The sequence below is a fragment of the Rattus norvegicus genome, chromosome 13, assembly GCF_036323735.1.
Source record: "Rattus norvegicus strain BN/NHsdMcwi chromosome 13, GRCr8, whole genome shotgun sequence".
Classification (NCBI taxonomy): Eukaryota; Metazoa; Chordata; class Mammalia; order Rodentia; family Muridae; genus Rattus; species Rattus norvegicus.
The window spans coordinates 60,353,017-60,372,940 of NC_086031.1; the positions used below are offsets into that span (position 1 = coordinate 60,353,017).

Below are 19,924 nucleotides of genomic sequence, written 5' to 3' on the forward strand. Positions count from 1 at the left end.
ACTTGTAGATCACTTAGGATGTTCACATGCTAGGTTAAAGTATTATATTTATAAAAAACAAGTAGTATTTCAATGACAAGAAAAATGTAGCACTGGAGATAAAATAAATGTTAAATATTAATAAGGTAAAAATCACTTTAATAGTGTTAAAATGGGTGATAAGCCTTTCTAAGCAGATAGTGTATAAATATTATAATTTTTATTCTTTTGAAACAAGGTCTCCTTAGGTAGTCCTGGATATCTGGCATAGAAATTGTTACCAGGCAAGGCTAGAAATCACCTCAGTTTTGGGATTGCAGCTTTGCATCATGACACGTATCTAAGCATATTTTCATGTGTGTATTTACAATTTATGTCCATACAAAGTGCATATATTTAATAATAAAAGACTGAGGAAAATTACACAATACAAGTAGACATTCTGTTGTCCACATTGTGCCCAAAGAGGAATATAGATTAATGCAGTAAAGGATTTGGGCTAGATTCTTTTCCCGACTCGACGTATTTTGGAAGGTGGTATAAATGTGGAAGCCAAAGGCAGACCACATAGACTGAACTTGAATAAGCATTATTGTGGTAATTATAATAGATTTTGCTACTTTTCTAAATTTGAGTGTTGGTAAAATTTTAAAAAGAAATAATGGCATGTTTTTGTATACCAAGCATTATAAAGATGTATATGTTGTTAGGTAAAAATAGGTATTCAGGGAACAGTGGAGATGTCAGCTTGAAGGGACAAGAAAGCCAATGTAGACATCTAGTTCCTAGGATATATAGACTTTTATGTCACATTAGACATATGCATATCACTGTATTTTCATATTTTGTTTGTAAACTTTCGGGAACTGAAAACTGTGTGTCCCAGACAGTGAAATAATGCTCTTATTTGTTTAACACCATTCTGACACTGATATTTTAATATATAAGAGAAAGAAAGCACACACCAGTGGGACCAGGTCTGAAGCAATAACACGTTTTTCTACACTGAGGTGACAAAGACCATTATTGTCAGTCTTATATGTTGAGTATTAGCTGAATTAACTTACCTTGTCAAGCTGTGAGTGGATTTTAAATTCATTAAAATGTACTTTTCAAAATAGATCATGGATTGGCATCTTGGTCTGTGTATTTCTCAAGTTTTCTAAGCCAGCACTTCATGAATTTTCATGTTATATTTGACAAGCACAACTGCCTTTATAACTTTATAAATAATGTTCAAAAGTGCTAATATAAAACCTAGTTACAAGTGTATGAAGTTTGTTAGCCCTATACCATTATAATTCTGTAAAGCAAATTAAGCATAGCCAACAAAAAGAAAGAAAAAAGAAAGAAAAAATGAATGAAAGAAAGGCAAGAATAAGTGAAAGAAATAAGAACAGAGCCATTCAATCTTATAATTGCAATCAATAATACTTCATTACACAGTATGCTTGTGCACATTCCTCATGAATTATTTCAGGGAGACTGAACTTTATATTTACTGTCTGTTTTGTGATAAATACTTTACTTTTGCTTTCTATTTCAGTATACATTATGTATGATTCATATTTATATTAAAGGATGGCTGTTTAAGCACAATGCATATTTGGAATATAAGCATCTAATTTTTTCATCCCTTATGTTCAGGTTATGTTCAAAGTCAAATGCTTTAATAATGGAACCTGTCAGCAAGAAAATTCTATTCATGGATTTTAATGAACAAGAATTAAAAAAAATATCAAATTTCTTTTAAGGACTAAACAAATCAGTGAATATACATTATGTTAAACATTATAGGTGTATAAAATACAAGCTGAACTATAGTCTCTCTCTCTCTCTCTCTCTCTCTCTCTCTCTCTGTGTGTGTGTGTGTGTGTGTGTGTGTGTGCACACCCACGCACGTGCACATAGAGCTAGAGATATATTTACAAAGAAAAATTAAAGTTCCATGATGAAGAGAGAACATCTGGTTTTGAGTTCTTGTTTATGTTCATGCTCACATTTACATGCTTATTAAAGGGAAGTATTTTCAAATGTATTTTACCCTCTAAATCAGCAAATGTTAACAGTGATTGCAACTGACAGGGAAACCACCATATTTTACCAAGTAAACTCATTGCTACTTCAAAGATTTGAAGGATGATTTTTTTTCTTTGTGTTTTGCTACAGATTATAGAAGAACAGGAAGCTTACAATTGTGCCTTTAAAAGTTTATTCTTTAACCTTTTATGGAACATGTCTACTTCTCCCACCAGAGAAACTTAATATCTCTTTAAAGAATCTTTATATAAATTTTGCCTTACTTCCCTTTCATATGAACATGAAAACTAAGGAAGAGTCAATATTTCTGCTTTGGCATTAAATTAAATGTGTTTAGAAATGTTTCTGCTTCCCTTTCTTCAATAAGAGCAAATCTGAGATAGAATGCCCCTATTCAGCTTTTCCACTGACTTAGTTGCAAGTGGACAGTAAGATAATTGTAGCATCTGCCACATTTCAGAACAATTTCAGGATTGCAGCTTTGTGTAGGCAAATTTTCATGATTCATAGAGCCAGATTAATATGTGTGTGTGTGTGTGTGTGTGTGTGTGTGTGTGTGTGTGTGTGCGCGTGTGTGTGTATGCTGGCATGTATTCCTCATTCTTACACTGAATATTCATATTTAATAAATGCTTGACCACGATCAAAAATCACTTTTGAGTCAGACTACTTAAAATTGATGTTGCTCCCTGTGTTCTTTAAAAACAGACTTTAAGTAATACTCTTTATTGAAACAAGTTAAGACTGAGCATTTAGTACATCTAAGGTAAATCGGAATATTCACTCTGCTTTGTGTTGCCTTTATACTTAGATATACATCTTTTGAAGGGTTTTGTTCTTTGTTGTCATAAAGTTATAAGACTCTATTGAATTTAATATTAAAATATATATTAATCTATTCTAATATATATTAATATGTTAATATACTAATCTGACACAATATTACTCTGTTAATATATATTCATCTATTAATATATTACTCATTAATATATACATAATAAATGTACATACATGTAATGTATATGTGCATACACATTTTAGCTACTAAATTTTAGGTGCCAAATTCTAATGATCTTTAGAAAAATTGAAAACAGGAAGAATTTATATAAACATGCTCAGGCAATGAAAATATAGGCACATTCAATTAGTTATTTCCACTCATTTTATTTCATTCACTGACTACAGCCTGATTTCTCCAGTATAAAAACTTTAAGGCCTTTTTCACTGATTGAACTCATCCTCATCTTTAGAAAACAAGACCAAAAGTTTTACACAGTATCCAGATTTTCTGCTACTTATTGCAAATGTATGTACATGTTCTTTTCCCTTAACAGTGACTAAATAAAGATGTTTAATTCATATTTTAATGAGAAAATGTGATTTCCAAACTTCACTGACTTACTTAGTGAAAATTGGCAAAAGAATCATTATTTATTTCTCTTTAGTAATTCACATATCGAAACATATTTTTTAGAAACTTGTTATTAACACTGGAACCTAAATATGTTTTGCCTTAACCATAGATATATAACATAAAATTTATCATATATTTTATCATATAAGTAAAGTATAAGATGTTTCACTAAAAATGTGATTATATTTGATGTACCTAATTATAACGTATAAATTAATGCCTTTGGAATTCAATATTTTCAATAAATCCCTTAACAACTTGTCTCAGCATTATGATTTATCAATCACTTTTATCACGAATGAAATAAAGCTATTTCTTTAACTTTCAGAAAGTATAGGCTTCAGTAGCAAGCACTACTTTTACATTCGTAGTTAAGCTTGGCTCACAATAAACGGTTGAAGTTAACAGACAACAATGAAAAAGAACAGCAAAGAAGAGAAGTTCAATTTAAATTGTTGTAGTTTGTCCTTCACTGCATAGTTTTTGCCAATAGCTTTAAAATAATTGGTATCCTTAAAGGCATGGTTGACATTGAAAAGCAGCTACAAAATAAGTCGAACCTATCAAATAGTAAAAACACAGATATTTGTACTTTTACTTTATTAAACAAAGGCAGAAAACAAAAGAAAACTAATAGAAACCACCCCAATGTATTGAGAATGTCACATTACTATGCAACAATATCGACACTGGAATTCTAACTGAAGTTTAAAATAAAGCAAGTGCTAAATGATCATCTAATATTGACTAAAGAAAGCATACTGTTTCAAGAAATTAATTCCTGGTCTAACAAATTCACAATAAAAATAAAGTAATTAAAATCTCTAAAGGGGGATGAATAACACTCAAACCTTTTTGAAGCAGCCACATTGTAGAATCTTCCTAAATATATACATACTATAAAGTAGCTACAATTCAGATACCCTATATTTGGGGGTCAGTGTTCCAAGAATATATTATGTACTAGTAAACAATACTCCCAGTACCTGGAATGTGTTACTGTTTTGTTGAGCCGGTGGCCAGTGAGTTAGTTGCCCTAGTCCCCTAAGCATTACACGCAATTGCCAGAGCTGTTGCTTCTGTTCCAGGACTTGATAGTAAGAGCATATTCTGAAAAAAAAAACATCAATTATACCCATGTATAACCTTAAACCTGCAATGATGGCCTGCTTTACAAGGTATGTCCATTCATTAAATCTTGTCAAAAACATTACTGTAGTAACCAACAGACTTTAATGAATTTAAGGAGTGCCCCCATGAAATACCTTACATTGTCATTTGAGACAAAAACTTGAGGGGTAAATCTAATACTTTGTTCTGCTAAAGAAACATACAAATTAAATTACTCTTAATGACAGATGACCATGCCCATAGATTGGTGAATTGCTCAACCATCATTAAAGATTTCTCTTTCAGTAGACAACACATAGCATATAATCTCATGATTTGTCCATCATGACAATTCTTGGTTGTCAGCTTGACCACATCTGGAATTAATTAAAACCCAAGTAACTGGATATATTTCTGAGGGATGGAGTATACTTGGTTATATTAATTGAAATGAAGAGACATCAAATCTAGATCTTTTGAGGAAAGAAGGTCTACATTAAATGTGAGCCATACTTTTTTTTTCTTTTCTTTTTTTCGGAGCTGGGGACCAGACCCAGGGCCTTGTGCTAGGCAAGTGCTCTACCACTGAGCTAAATCCCTAACCCCAAGCCATTCCTTTTAATACCATCCTAATAAAAGACATTCATTAGGAAATAAGGTATTCTGTATCTTAGTATGAAAATGTATGGAAAGAAGATCTGATGATGTGAACCTTAAACACTCTAATTCTCAAAGGTTTATCAGATTGTCACCTCCTTAGCAGAAGATGTATCCCACCCCTAATACCTCAAAATATTACATTTTCCAGGTTTGTCTAAGAAATTTAATCCTTTATATTTTCTAAAACAGAACAGACTCCTCTTAAAGGAATGACCAGGCAAACAAAGTTGCATAGACACATATAATCAGGCATAAGAATTATCAGGCTGCTAGGAGGATGTAGAAAGTAGAGTCAATGAGGAATGCTCCAATCACAATAGAGCTTAATGTGTTTTCTAATTCCTTCAAACATAAATCTGGGTAAATTGCGTTTAAAGGTATGGTATAATGATTAAATGAACGTAAAACTAGATCAAGCTGAGTTTAATGATATGGGCCTATGGAATGCACAGTCTAGTTTATTATGGAATCTAACACAGTTTCTTAAAAAAAATAGAGGCCTTATTTGTGATAGCCAGAAGCTGGCAACAACCCAGATGTCCCACAACAGAAGAATGGATACAGAAAATGTGGATCACTTACACAGTGGAATACTACTCAGCTATAAAGAACTAGGACATCCTGGGTTTTGCAGAAAAATGGATGAAACTAGAAAATATCATCCTGAGTGAGGTAACTCAGACCCAAACTTGCATGCATGATATGTTCTTACTAATAAGTGGAAATCAGCCACAAATGGTACAAAATACCCTAGATACAGTCCATAGAATTAAAAAAGTTCAACACACTGAAGGGCCCAAGTGAGGACACCTCAGTTCCATTTGGGAGGGAGAAAAAAAGAACCACAAGGGGGTAGGGAGGGAGGAAGGAGGGAGGGAAAAGCAATGGGGGAGAGGAGAACATGATATGGTATCGGGTAGGGGAAAATGGAACATAAGGGTCAGAAGAAAAAAATGGAAAGAGGCGACCTCTGGAGGAAAGAGGTTAGGAGAACCATCTAGAATGTACCAGAGACTCTCAAGACTCGAATGGAAGGCAGGCACCAGATGAAATGCTCTACAGTGGGGAGAGGGAACTTATTGAATTCACCTCCAACAGAAGGACATCAAGTGAGGGATGGGGTTGCTATCCCATAATCAAAGCTCAGACGCATAATTCTTCCTATTTAAAAGAAATTCAGGGATGGAAATGGAGAAAAGCCTGAGGAAAAGGAGGTCTAGTGACAGGCCTAAAGTAGAATCCATCTCAAGGGTATGTCCCAAGACCGGACACCTTTACTGAGGCTATGGAGCACTCACAAAAGGGACCTATCATGACTGCCTCCAAAAGACCCAACAAACAGCTGAAAGAATCAGATGCAGATATGTGCACTGAACCAATGAACAGAAGCTGCTGACCATTCTGGTTGAATTAGGGAAAAGTTGGAAGAAGCTGAGGAGGAGGGCAACCCTATAGAAGGACCAGAAATCTCAAGTAACATGGATATGTTACTGAGATATTTCAGGCAATGAATTACCAACTAGGCAGTATACACCACCTGAGCAGAGGCCTCCAACACCCACACCCACACCCACACCCACACCCACACCCACACCCACACCCACACCCACACCCACACCCACACCCACACCCACACACACACACACACACACACACACACAAACACACACACACATATATTGATATATATATATATATATATATATATATATATATATATATATATATATATATATATATCAGAGGACTTCTAGGTCTGGATTCAGTCAGAAAAGATATATCTCAAGAGACTGGAGGCCCCAGGAAGTTTAGATGTCTGGTGGGGTTGGTGGAGTGGGAACTTCCTTGTGGAGACACAGAGAGTGGGGGCGGGGAGAAGGCATGGGATGTGGAACTGTCGGAAGAGTGTACCGAGAGGTGAAAATATCTGAAGTGGCAAACCTGTGGGACAATTTTATTGATTGAGGAGAAGGGCCCATCCAATTTTGGGCAATGCCACCCATGGGCAAGTGATCCTGGGTCGTATAAAATCAGGTTGAGCAGGCCACAGGGTGCAACCTGTAAGCAGTGATCCTCAATGGTCTCTGCTACAGTGCCTGTGTCCAGGGTCGTGCCTTGACTTCCTGCCCTGACTTCCTTCAATAGATTGTGCTTTGGAACTTCAAGGCGAAATCAATTCTTCCTTCCCAAAAAATAATATGTAATATTTCTATGTGAGATACAGAGAAGCTACAATGGAGAAACCAAGGACAAATGAATTTTTGAATCTGTTGCTTATTGCTGCTGAGTAGATTGACCACTTGTGATTCTTCTTCTTTTCCCCTTCTAGATTTTCTGCATCTAGAATTCTTCAATTAAGATGAAGACTGTCCTTTCTATCAACCTAAGAAAACCAATAAGGTCTGTGGGTCATTTTCTTTAAAACTAAGTCTACCCTGTAAGTGTTGGCTTTGTTAGAACTATGAGTTGTTCTCCAAATAGACTCAATCCAGTCAAGAGGCTATAACAAAATTATTTATGATTATTGAAAGCCCCCCAAAGATCAACTATGCTGCAATTATAATACACTACATATGGCAAGAGACCTCTTGTGTAGTTTTTAATTTGTGACCATTGAAAGAAGGAATTCTAATATTTATAAGATAATAAATAGGTTATATTAACTTTAAAAAATTCTAGTATAGCATACTGGAGTTTAATAGAAAGATATCTTATAATACAATAAAATTTAAGGGTTATATCTATATTATTTGTAAATATAGCTGCATTTATTATTCAAGTTGTGTGATGATAGATGATCAACTGACATATCAATGGATCAATTGACCAATGATATGTTCATTAGTCAAAGATGACTAACAGGATATTTTGTAACAGGTGAAACTATTTTATCTATAAATGCAATTACCTGCATTACCCATTTTTGTGATAATACAGTTGCATAAGAGCATAATTTTCAGTTGTTCTCTTCTAGATATATTTGAAAGGGCTGAAAGAATACCTCTAAAACCTAACCATCTATTGCCAAGTAGTTCTCATTGAATATTAACTAAATATTCATAAAGGAACATCTTCAATAAATATTATCATTGGTTTTGAGATTACAAAATATAGCCCCTTCTAAAAGAAACCTCACAGTGAATTTGCATGTCATACTCAGTTTAAATATTCTTTAACTGGACATAATAGTACAATAACACTAGTGAAGGCTTTATGCTTCAAAAATGAAGTGCTTATAGAAAAAACAAATCACTCAACAGAAACCCTCATCACTAAATACCCTGTTAAGGACACAGAAGAAGGTTCTACCAAACATGTGACATACGAAGAAAATAAAAAATTTAGAAAACCCAATGGGAATTACCAATATATTTAGTACCCAATGACACTGTGTTTTTATAAAACTTCTTCCTTAAGTATGCTGCTTGTTTTATTTGTCAATATATTTCCTACTAACTTGCTGTTGCAAAAGCCTCATACTGATTATTTGCCTTCAGAAAAAAATATTGAACTGGAAACATTTTCACAATCTATTCTTGTTCTAAATTATTGTTGACATTTATGTAGTTGGCACACATAATTGCTCTAATCTCTTTTTAGGTTCCGAGATATCCTGCTGGGCTAACCTGAGTTTAAAACACAATGGCTTCAAAGCCTGCTGTGATTTTTAACACATTTACATTGAAATTGTTAGTGACTAACATTCTAATTCCAACAGACCATTTCATGAAATATATCTGGCAGTTTTGTTTACATGACACCATAGAACTAAATAAAAAAGATTTATCTCCACAAACTTATTAATAACAAATGTATATTATTTTGTCTTTTATACCAGTAACCCTTATACCACTATTTTATGATTTTTATTTAAGCATTTATTTTAAGAATATATGAGTACTATATTTACATAATTTCACTTTTTCCTCTCTTCTTCATAATGCCCCCAATATTTCTACTACTTCCTTTCAAATCCATGACCTCTTATTTTTATAGTAATTATTATTACCTATGCATATACACACATTTAAATAACAGTATAGTGATATTCAAAGAATTTTAAATTTTAAAATTACACACGCACACACACACACACACACGTATAAATAAATATGAAGATTTAGATGAGCAAAAGAAAAACAGAACATTTTATTACCTGCTCTTAAACAGTGTCTTCTAGATTTGATAGAGAAGCCACATTGACAACATGGCTGCCAAATAAGACCTATATAATGAAAACACCTCTGGCTTTCCTTATGGAATTATAGAAATTCCACAAGGCCCCACCATCATGTAAAGAGTTGCAGGTAATCAGTGTTTACTGAGGGAGAGGAGAATCAGTCTTACCATAGACAAATTCCCTGATAAAATAAGTATTCAAGCATAAATGGTCAACGTTACCCACATATGCATACAAACAAACTTAAATGTATTTCTGCAAGATATATACAGAAAGAGAGAGAAGGGAGTGGGAGGGAAGGAGAGGGGAAGTGAGACAGAGAGAGACACAGAGAGACTCAGAGACAGACAGAGAGTTTAAATTGAGTTATGCTGCAAAGGGTGATAGTGCTTCCCTGAAGCAGTGCAGACTAGCTTCCTTTCTGTTCTCACTTCCAACAGATAACTCAGATCTTCTATTATAGCCTCCCTTTGAATCAGTCTACAAGTCCCATGACATTCCCTGGCAGCTAGAGTAGCCAGGGAACCAGATAAGTCATCTCAGACCTTTTAGTCTCCTCTCTGTTCCAAACTTAACGGCCAAGTCTCATTCCCAGCACTACAGTATGCTACTGGATGTAGCTTCTTCCTCTCTGGTCCCATTTCCAAGACACTGGGCAGACTCTGGTGGCACACCCTGCTTTCCTATCCTCCTGTGGATTCCCTCAAATACCCCACATTTTTTATCCAATCTCAATCCCCAAGTATCAGTTCCCAATACAAAGAAAAGCATTCTAATGCAAAGTGCCAACAATAGCACAAGGCAGGACACACAGTATAATTACTTACCCGGGAACCTAAAAGCACCACACGTCCATAAGAATGAGAAAGTACAACAGTGAACAAGGGATAGAACACTCAACCATCACAGACAAAACCATTTATCAGCACCTGGACTTGCAAACATACAAAGTCAGATGTGTATGTATCAGCATAAAAACCAACTGAGAAACAGCTAGGACAAATGTGTCCTCTAAATCCCAACAATTTCATTATTGTAATCCTCAAGAAAGGCAGTATACTTGAAGCCCAAACCAAGGATTTTGAAATACCCTTTACATATTTGTTAAAGTTCTTGAAGAAGAAATCAATCAATGTATCAAAGAGATCTATGAAAGCACAAACATACAGTAGAATGAAATGAAGGAAACTGTTCAGGACATGCAATTTGCAGTAGAATCAATAAAGGAAACCCAAACTAAGGGAAATCAGGAGCTGAAAAATTCAGGACATTAATCAAGAACCAGAGGGAAACCTTATCAACAGTGATGGAAGATGAGAGAGTCTCTGGTATGAAGGCCTCTTAGAAGAAATAGATACTTTGCTAAGGGAAAATGTAAATCACAAAAACAAAACATCAACAAAAACAACCAGTGAAACAAACAACGAAACAAAAACAAACAAAAATCAACAATTCTTGGCACAAACCTGCAGGAAACCTGTGATTCTATGAAATGGCCAAATCCATGAATATTAGAAATTGAAGAATAACAAGAAAATAAGATCAAATTCACAGAAAATATGCTCAATATAATTGTAGAAGAATATTGCCTCATCCAGAAAAGAAGATGCCTATCAAGGTACAAAAATCCTACATAGCACATTGGCCAGTGAAACGCTTTGGTTAACTGCAAATCTGCACCTCTCACTTCTCTTCTCCAGATTCAATGACCCAGTCTCATTCATAAATAAACAGCAAACTACCTGCTAAGGTCTCCCTGCCCTCCAAGACCCATCTCATGTTTATCATATAGATCTTCCCTACTAATTATTTCTCTCAAAATGACTCATTGCTTTAAATCAGTCCAGAACTCCAGCAGGCACTCCCTGGAAACCCACAGACAACTCTGGCCAGGGAAGCAGTTGGGCAAACTAGATTTTCACCTCTTCCCCAGCTACTTATAAACCAAGTTCCCATCTTATCCTCAGTTCTATAGTAGACTACCTGCTACATGTTCCTTCCAGCTTCTAGGCCTTCTTCAGTGGATGAAACAGATTTTATACTCCGCATGTCCATCTTCCTCTTTATTGCTTTATTGAGGTCCCCAGCTCCAAGCCAGCAAAGCAGGCATTCTAACTGCAGATCTTCTCTATCGCTCCCTTCTCAAATCCCTCAGTGTTATTTCAAGCTCTGTAATTCCAGGCCACCAATCTTGGCTTATCCTCACTTTCGGCCATCATTCCCAAGGAACTGGACAGATCATAGTGAAACACTGTTGTTTATTTTTTTCCCTTCCTGTGTACCTCCTTAGTTCCCCTTATATCCTGTCAATTCCCACAGTTCCCAATATCGAGAAATACATTTTACCTGGAACTAGTAGTGGCCATATCAGTATCCCTGAAGAATATTTTACTAGGCACTATACAGCAACCACCTTTTTCAAAGAATGAGAAATAATAATAGAAAACAAGGGGAAAACACCCATCCTTAAATGGCAGCTATCGACACCTAGAATTACATACTTTCCAAACTCAAATGCCTCGATAAACTCATAAAACTCCAGCAAAAACACAAAGTTGAATGAAAATGAATAGAAAATGTATCACAACTCTTGAGACACAGTAAACAGGCAAGTTCATAGCACAAAGTACCTACATAAACAAGTAGAGAGATATGATTCTGATACCTTAACATCACATTTGAAAGCTCTATAATTGAAAAGAATAAATAGCAAGAAATAATCAAAGTCAGCACTAAAATATTTAAAATAATAAAACATACAAATAGTCAGTGAGACAAAGAGTTTGTTCTTCGAGAATCAAGATTGACAAACTTCATCCACATTAACTAAAATTCAGAGAAAGAATATTTAAGTTAATAAAATTGGAGGGGGAAGGGGGAAGAATATAAAAAGAATCCAAGGAAACCTGGAGAATCCTAAAGAAGTACTTTAAAACATGTATTCCACCAAATTGAAATGAAATAATAATTACCCTGATAGGTGCCTCTTACTAAAATCAAGATCAACTAAGCAGCTTGCAAAGACATATGACCAGTAGGTGAATAGATACATAGATACAGTCCTCATAAATCACACAACAACAAAATGGGCAAAACCAAAAGGTTTTAGTGCAGAATTCCACCAGAGCCAAAAAACAGTTATTGCTAATACTCCTTAAAAATTTTCCACAAGATATAACTGGAAGGAAATTTGCCCAATTCTTTTATATGACTACATTTACCATGACACTTAAGTCAAATAAATACACAACAATTAAAGAGAATTGCAGACATATGAACATAGCTGCTAAAATTCTCATTAACATATTCCTAAATCAAATCCAAAAAACATCAGAAATATCATTCATCATGATCAAATAAGTTTCAAGCAGAAATTCAGGGATGATGTAAATCAATAAAATTAATGCATCATTCAAAAAAGTGAAAGACAGGTAGTCTCCATAAGTATTAAAAAGTCATTTGTCAATAACCAAAACATGATAACACAAAATCCAAATTCATGATAAAAGTTCTAGGAGGATTATGGATACAAAGGTCATATCTCAACTTATAATGGCAATTAACAGCAATCCCATAGCCATAAATGTAAATGGATGAAGACTGCAAAAGCATTTCCACTAAAATCTGGAAGTAGTCGAAGTTCTCTAATCTCTCCCTATGTATTCAAAATAGTGCTAGAAGTCTTAGCTAGAGGAATAAGTCCACTAAACAAAGTCAAATGGATACAAGATAGAAAGAGGAAAAAGTAAAAATGTCATTATTTGCAGAACATAAGATATGTATTACATATACTTACATAAATGATTCTAAACATTTTATAAGGAAACTCCTACATATGGTAAGTAATTTCAGTATAGTAGCACAACACAAAATAAACACAAAAATTCAGTAGAATTCCTATATATAAATGACTAAGAGACTACAAAAGAAATCATGGAGGCATCATCTTTCACAATGACCTCAGAAATATAAAGTATCTTGAGGTAACTCTAACTAAACAAGTAAGAATGTTTGCAACTAAAAGTCTTCATACTTTAAATAAAAAATTAAAGAGGATGTCAGAAAATGAAAAGATCCCCCATGCTTGTGGATTGGTAGAATTAAAATAGTAAAAATGGTTCTCCTATGAAAAATATTCTAGAGACTCAATGAAGTCCCCATCAAAATTTCATCACAAATTTTTACAGAATTTAAAATGATAATTTTTAAGTCATATGGAAACACACACACAATTTTTAAGTCATATGGAAACACACACACACACACACACACACACACACACACACAAACACACAAAACAAAAATCCCAGCATAGTAAAAACACTCCTGAATTATAAAGGAACTGATGGGGGCATCATCATCCTCAATCTAAATTTTACAATTGAGATATATTAATATATACAACATATTCGTGTCACCAAAACAGGCAGCTTAATCAGGGTGATCAAATTGAAGACAAGGACATGCATTTCCATACCTGCTTTTTTTGATAAAGAAGGCAAAATTACATGTTTTACAAGAAGACAACATCTAGAACAACATCTGGTCAAAGTGTATATTTGCTTGTAGAAGAATCCAATAAATTTATACTTATCACCCTGCATAAAACTCAACTACAAATGGATCAAATGGCTGTGCTGAATCTGATATTGACAAAGCAGTGAATAAAATTGAAATCATTTTCACAGAGATTCACTTTCTGAACAGAAGAGTGTAAAGTAATCTCAGGTATTATGAACAGCAATTAATAAATGGGACATTATGAAAGGCCTCTCTACTTCAAATAATACCATCATTTGGATAAAGCAAGAATTTGTAGCACAGGAAAAGATTTTCACTAATTCCACCTCCTATAGAGAACTATTACCTAAAATTATAAACAAATATTTAAAAATTGGACATAAGGAAAACAAATAACCTGATTAGAAAATGAGGGCACAGATCTAAACAGAGAATTCTCAAAAGAGGAAATTCAAATATCTGAGAAGCACCGAAAGATAACCTCAGCATTTTTAGTCATCATGAAAATGGAAATCAAAACTATTTCAAATTTTCTTCTTACAGAATTCAGTAAGACTAAGGTCAGTGAAACAAAATTCTGGTAAGGATGTGGAATGAGGGGAACATTTACCCATTTCTAGTATGGGTACGAACTGTATTCAGTATGTAAATCAGTGTGACTGCTCCTCAGAAAGAGAGGAATTATATCCCTCAAGATGTAGCTGTGCTACTCTTGGGTAATACCCAAAGACACTTCAGCCTACCATAGAAACACTTTTTCAACTACATTCATTTCTTCTTACATTTTCATAGCCAGTGCTTGGAACAATCTAAATGTCCTTCAACAGATCAATGAATAAGAAAATATAGCACTCTTACACTGTAAAATATTACTCAGACATTTAAAAACTGAATCATGAATCTTACAGCTAAATGATATGACCAGAAATAACATCATCCTGAGTCAGATAACCTTGGTCCAGATACACAAATAAGACATGATTTTGCTCATATATAGATATGAGACGTGAAGTTATTGGACAAACTACAGTGAATATAATTATAGAGGTTGTATAGAGCAAGGAACTATCAGGTATAGATGGATCTCCCTAGGAAGGGGAAATCAGAAATATATTTACAGATGGACTTGACGAGGGAAACTGGAATAGTAAGATCAAACAAGGAGAGCACAAAAAAGGAAGATGAAGTAGGAATGACAAAGGGAACAGCTACAACTAAGAGCCATTTGTCATATGGAATCTTCATATAGTAGAAAAACTGTATATATGAGGGGTTATCTAAATGAAATTGCCAAATATGAGAGGAGGCAGGGCCCCAACTGTACATTTCACTTCACCAAATGACCTTCACATCCCTGAATTTGTTTACATCTAATCAAGTTCTTGGCCAAAGGGGTCTCATGGACCCCCCTAAACAACCCACACTGTTGCCTTCTAGACACAACATGTCTGCCACACATATAACTCAGACTGTGTCCAAATGTATCAGGCCTGCATGAGTCTCCACCAAATTTATCTCTACTTGTGAATGAGAAATTAGTAAATGGGCAAACTCAAAATAAACTTAATAATGGAATCTTTGACTTTGCAGGTTTCTTTTTCGTTTTCGTTTTTGTTTGTTTCCTGTTTTAGGAGATTTTCGTTTGTTTTGTTCTACTTTTTCATTTTTGTTGTTGTGTTACAATGTTAAGACAGGGCATTTTTTTTCTTTACCTTACAGGTCCCTTGTCTGTACATTATGGCTTCTGGATTGGTCAATTTATGGGAGTGTGTGACATGTGTGCCTCTGCATTTATATGTGTTTTTTTTACTTCACTTTTGAGGTATTCTTTATTGTTTGTTTTTTTTGTCATATTCTGATTTTCTTAAAAAAATATCCTGTTTTGGTGTATAATTATTCATTAGGTACCTGCTTGCTTTCTAAGGAAAGACAGAAAAATGTAGATTCAGAGGAAACAGAAGGTAGGGATTAACTGGGTATAGTAAAGAGAGGGAATGCTGTAATCAGAATATATTCAGGGAATATTCTCAATAAAGTATAATAATGAGCTGCAGACAATCAGCAGCCTACTGCCTTACAGCTGTTTTTCAGTTGGTCCCAAATGCCCCAAACAATATAGGCTATTATTATTGTGCTTGTTTGCTCCTCAGAACTTGAGGATAAGGCCTTTTACTGAACACTATATATTCTTTAGATATAGGGCTTTGAAGAATGGAGCTGTAACTGGTCCTTAAGCCTTCTCCCCGAGGTCTTACTCTTAAGTATCTGAAGGTGTTATAGTGCTGCCAATGGAGAAAATTAATCAATAATCCCAGCCAGTCATAAAGGCTATAAAAGCCGATGATTAGGAACCAGCCCAGCAAGACGTCTCTAATGTGTCTACAGCAGAAATGTTATCTTGGAGGCAGCCAACAGCTGTGTGCTTGGATACATGGCCTCCTCAGGAGAAGGAAATTCACATCTGCTACTCTAAAGATAACCAACTACTTATGGCTAGTAATGTCACAGTCCCTAAAGGGAAACCTACATCTGACATTTTCTTAGAATCTATATGAATAAAAACTGTATTCTAAATGTTTAACTGTATATCCACCAACATGTACATATATCACCCCCTCATCAAAGAAGTATATTTTGTAACTAATGGAAAATATTACAAAGATCATAACTGAAGCATCTATAGAACAGCATTGAAGCGTAGGCTCAGAAAAATTTTCTGATGTGAGAACAGGATGATTGTTTTCTGAAGTTTCCTTGAGTGATAGAAGAAGAATCCAAATTACATCATTGCTTTACATTTTGTGGTATATTTAATATCCTTTGTTTTTTGTGGTTTTAAGCACTTTTTCTTATTTCCTATTAAACTTACTATAACCAAAGTCCCTTTGTGTTTTATTGAAGTCATTACTTCTAATACTTTAGTGGCGATCAGTTTTGAATGCTACAAGTAGATCTGTGGATCATCTAGTGTTGATGTTTTTGTAGTAATGATAGTTACAATTTAGAAACATGAAGTATCTTTTCATCTTCATATCATCTTATATTTCTTCAATGTCTCATCATTTAAATGGTAGTTGTCTTTCATCTTGATTAAATATGTTCTTTAATTTTCTGTAGCCATTTCTAAACAGAATTATAGCTATTTTAAGTGTCGTTGAATTTCACTGTTATGTTTCAAATAAATGTAATCGGCTTATGGCAATCTTACTTATTATGTTCATTGTGTTTTATCTTATAACTTTGCTGTATTCTTCCCATTACTTCTAGTAGTCTAAGGTAAAAACTTTTATTTAAATAGATGGTCATGTAATCTGCATATAATTAGGCTTTGATTTGATTATTTCCAATTGGGCAAAAGAATACCTCTTTGGAATAATCACATATTACATGTATTTCTTACATAATCCATGGTTATTACAAAACAGCTCTGTTTGCATAATAGCAAAGTGTGGAAAAGCTAGTGTAGTCTACATTCTTCTAAATAAAAATGAATCATGGGTTTCTTCTAGTGAGATACAGCCTCATGCTAATATATTTTCAATGTTATTTCTAGAATTTGTATGGCAATACAATTATTCTGTAGAGTTTTATAATGGTGCGTATGCACACACACACACACACACACACACACACACAGAATATTACATTTCAGCAGCTTCTTACAATGTATACCAAAGATTAATAGCAGTGTGAACTATGGGCTTCACTGGAAATTTACTGATAGAACTGTATTAGTTACAACAAAGGCCTCTGTGGTATGTGTGGTGGAATTGGTAGGGAAAGTAATCCATGTGTCCAGGTCAAAAGCAAATAGACAGTGTTTTCAACAGTTTTTTTTTGTCTCGTTTTTCTAAACTTAAAAAAAAACTTTTAAAGCAGTTTGTTATTACATTTTTTAAAGATTTATTTAATTATTTTATGCACACAAGTATAGCATAGCTGTCTTCAGACACACCAGATCCTATCACTGTAGTGTCATTAGGAATAGTGTTTTACTATTATGGTTTGGTGGTAAACCAGGCAAAATATCAAAATCTGTACTTTTTTGGGTACTTTTGAAACATCACTGTCTTACAACTAATACAGAAGCATTCTAATTCTGCTACTGGTATATTTATTTAAAATCCTCTAACTTCTAGAATCAATATTATCAACCCATAAAGAAGGTTTCTGGTTCAAGTTTCTTTTATTCATAGTATTACTATTATATACACCCAAAATTCGTGTTTACTTTGGATAAGAGTTAAATGATACATTGCCTTTTCATGCATTCTTAGAGCTGTCAATATTTTTAGTTAATTTACCCTTTCTGCACACTCAAACCCTACTTATACAATTTCGTGTTTAGTAGTTTATGCCCTTAATTATCTATTCCTAATTCCTTTCTGAACTGGCCCAAATGGGACCACACCAATGACTCTTAACCATTTCTCTTTCTGTAGATATTTTTTTACCTTCAAATCTGTCACTTAAATATCTTCTCATTCACTCAACTAAACATTTGTAACGCATATTTGGACATCACCACACAGATATCACATTAGTGTATGGAGCTTCAAATTAAAATGGCAACAAGTTCTAATATTCTATGAATTACAGTCTTAAGGTACCTCATAATGGTTATAATTATACAACTATATGTGAAGAACATTCACTTTTATGTACATAAAAAGCAAGCAAACAAACAAAACAGTTCAAGTCAACAGATAAAAGAAACTTGTATCCAGAAGTAAATGATTCAGTTAGTAGTACTTAGTAAGGACTCTAATTTTCAGTATTGTTGTCCTTGACCCAAATAGCATGTAGCTAAAAATGTATGAAAAGCTTTTCTCTAATGCAGACCAGGGCAGAATAATGCTTCTAAAGTAATTTCAAAGTGAAAAGAAGAAAGCAATAATCACAGTGGTTGGTAGATTGGAGACTGTGGGAATATATGCTCAAAGGAAAGCCTTTCTAAATGAAGAGAAATGAGGGAATCCACTGCAGACAGACTCTCCCTTGTGCAGTCAGATCTGTTTTGACTCAGCTTATTTTCCCCATCACTGAGAAGGGGTAGCTGGGCCATCAATCATAGTCAGATCATTTTTTTCTGTGTTAAAGAGACAAGTTGTCAGGTAGGTAACTAAATATGTGTTATGCTCCAACAATGTCACTTAGAAGCAGAACCAACACTCTGAGCATGACTTTTGCAACACAACATTTCATTACTAAGACGGCAGCATTTCCAATAAAGCTCCGAGGGCAATTTCACAACAGCCAGTTCAGGGAAGTCAAAGTCAGCTGAACTTTAGCAGAATAGAAAATGTTACATCTGTAAAAAGTCAACCTGCTTGATACAGTTTCCCTACTAGCTCATTTATATCAGAACATTTAAAAGACAGAACTTTTCATTGTTTTAGAAGGTAGAATTAAATCTGCAAATTAAACCTCAAATGCTAAACAAGGAAATGAATGTTGTAAAAGAAATAGATTTTAAATTCATGTTTAATAGTAATTATATAATAGCAGTAATGTGTATGTAGCATGTAATTGCCTAGGCATGAGTTAAGAAGTAGCAATGTAACTTTTTTTTTTTTATTAACTTGAGTATTTCTTATATACATTTCAAGTGTTATTCCCTTTCCCAGTTTCCGGGCAAAATCCCCCTACCCCCTCCCCTTCCTTATGGGTGTTCCCCTCCCAACCTTCCCCCCATTGCCGCCCTCCCCCCATAGTCTAGTTCACTGGGGGTTCAGTCTTAGCAGGACCCAGGGCTTCCCCTTTCACTGGTGCTCTTACTAGGATATTCATTGCTACCTATGGGGTCAGAGTCCAGGGTCAGTCCATATATAGTCTTTAGGTAGTGCCTTAGTCCCTGGAAGCTCTGGTTGCTTGACATTGTTGTACTTTTGGGGTCTCGAGCCCCTTCAAGCTCTTCCAGTTCTTTCTCTGATTCCTACAACGGGGGACCTATTCTCAGCTCAGTGGTTTGCTGCTGGCATTCGCCTCTGTATTTGCTGTATTCTGGCTGTGTCTCTCAG

General features: G+C 34.6%; 1 long non-coding RNA gene across 2 annotated transcripts in view; it reads right to left on the reverse strand.

The window, feature by feature from the left end:
* Positions 1–19,924, reverse strand: part of LOC120096271 (uncharacterized) — a 126,305-nt gene that overhangs the window by 22,119 nt on the left and 84,262 nt on the right. For both annotated transcript variants that reach the window (XR_010057045.1, XR_010057044.1), the window contains exon 3: positions 4,420–4,543. This is a non-coding gene — a long non-coding RNA (uncharacterized LOC120096271). The remainder of the gene's footprint in view (positions 1–4,419; positions 4,544–19,924) is intronic.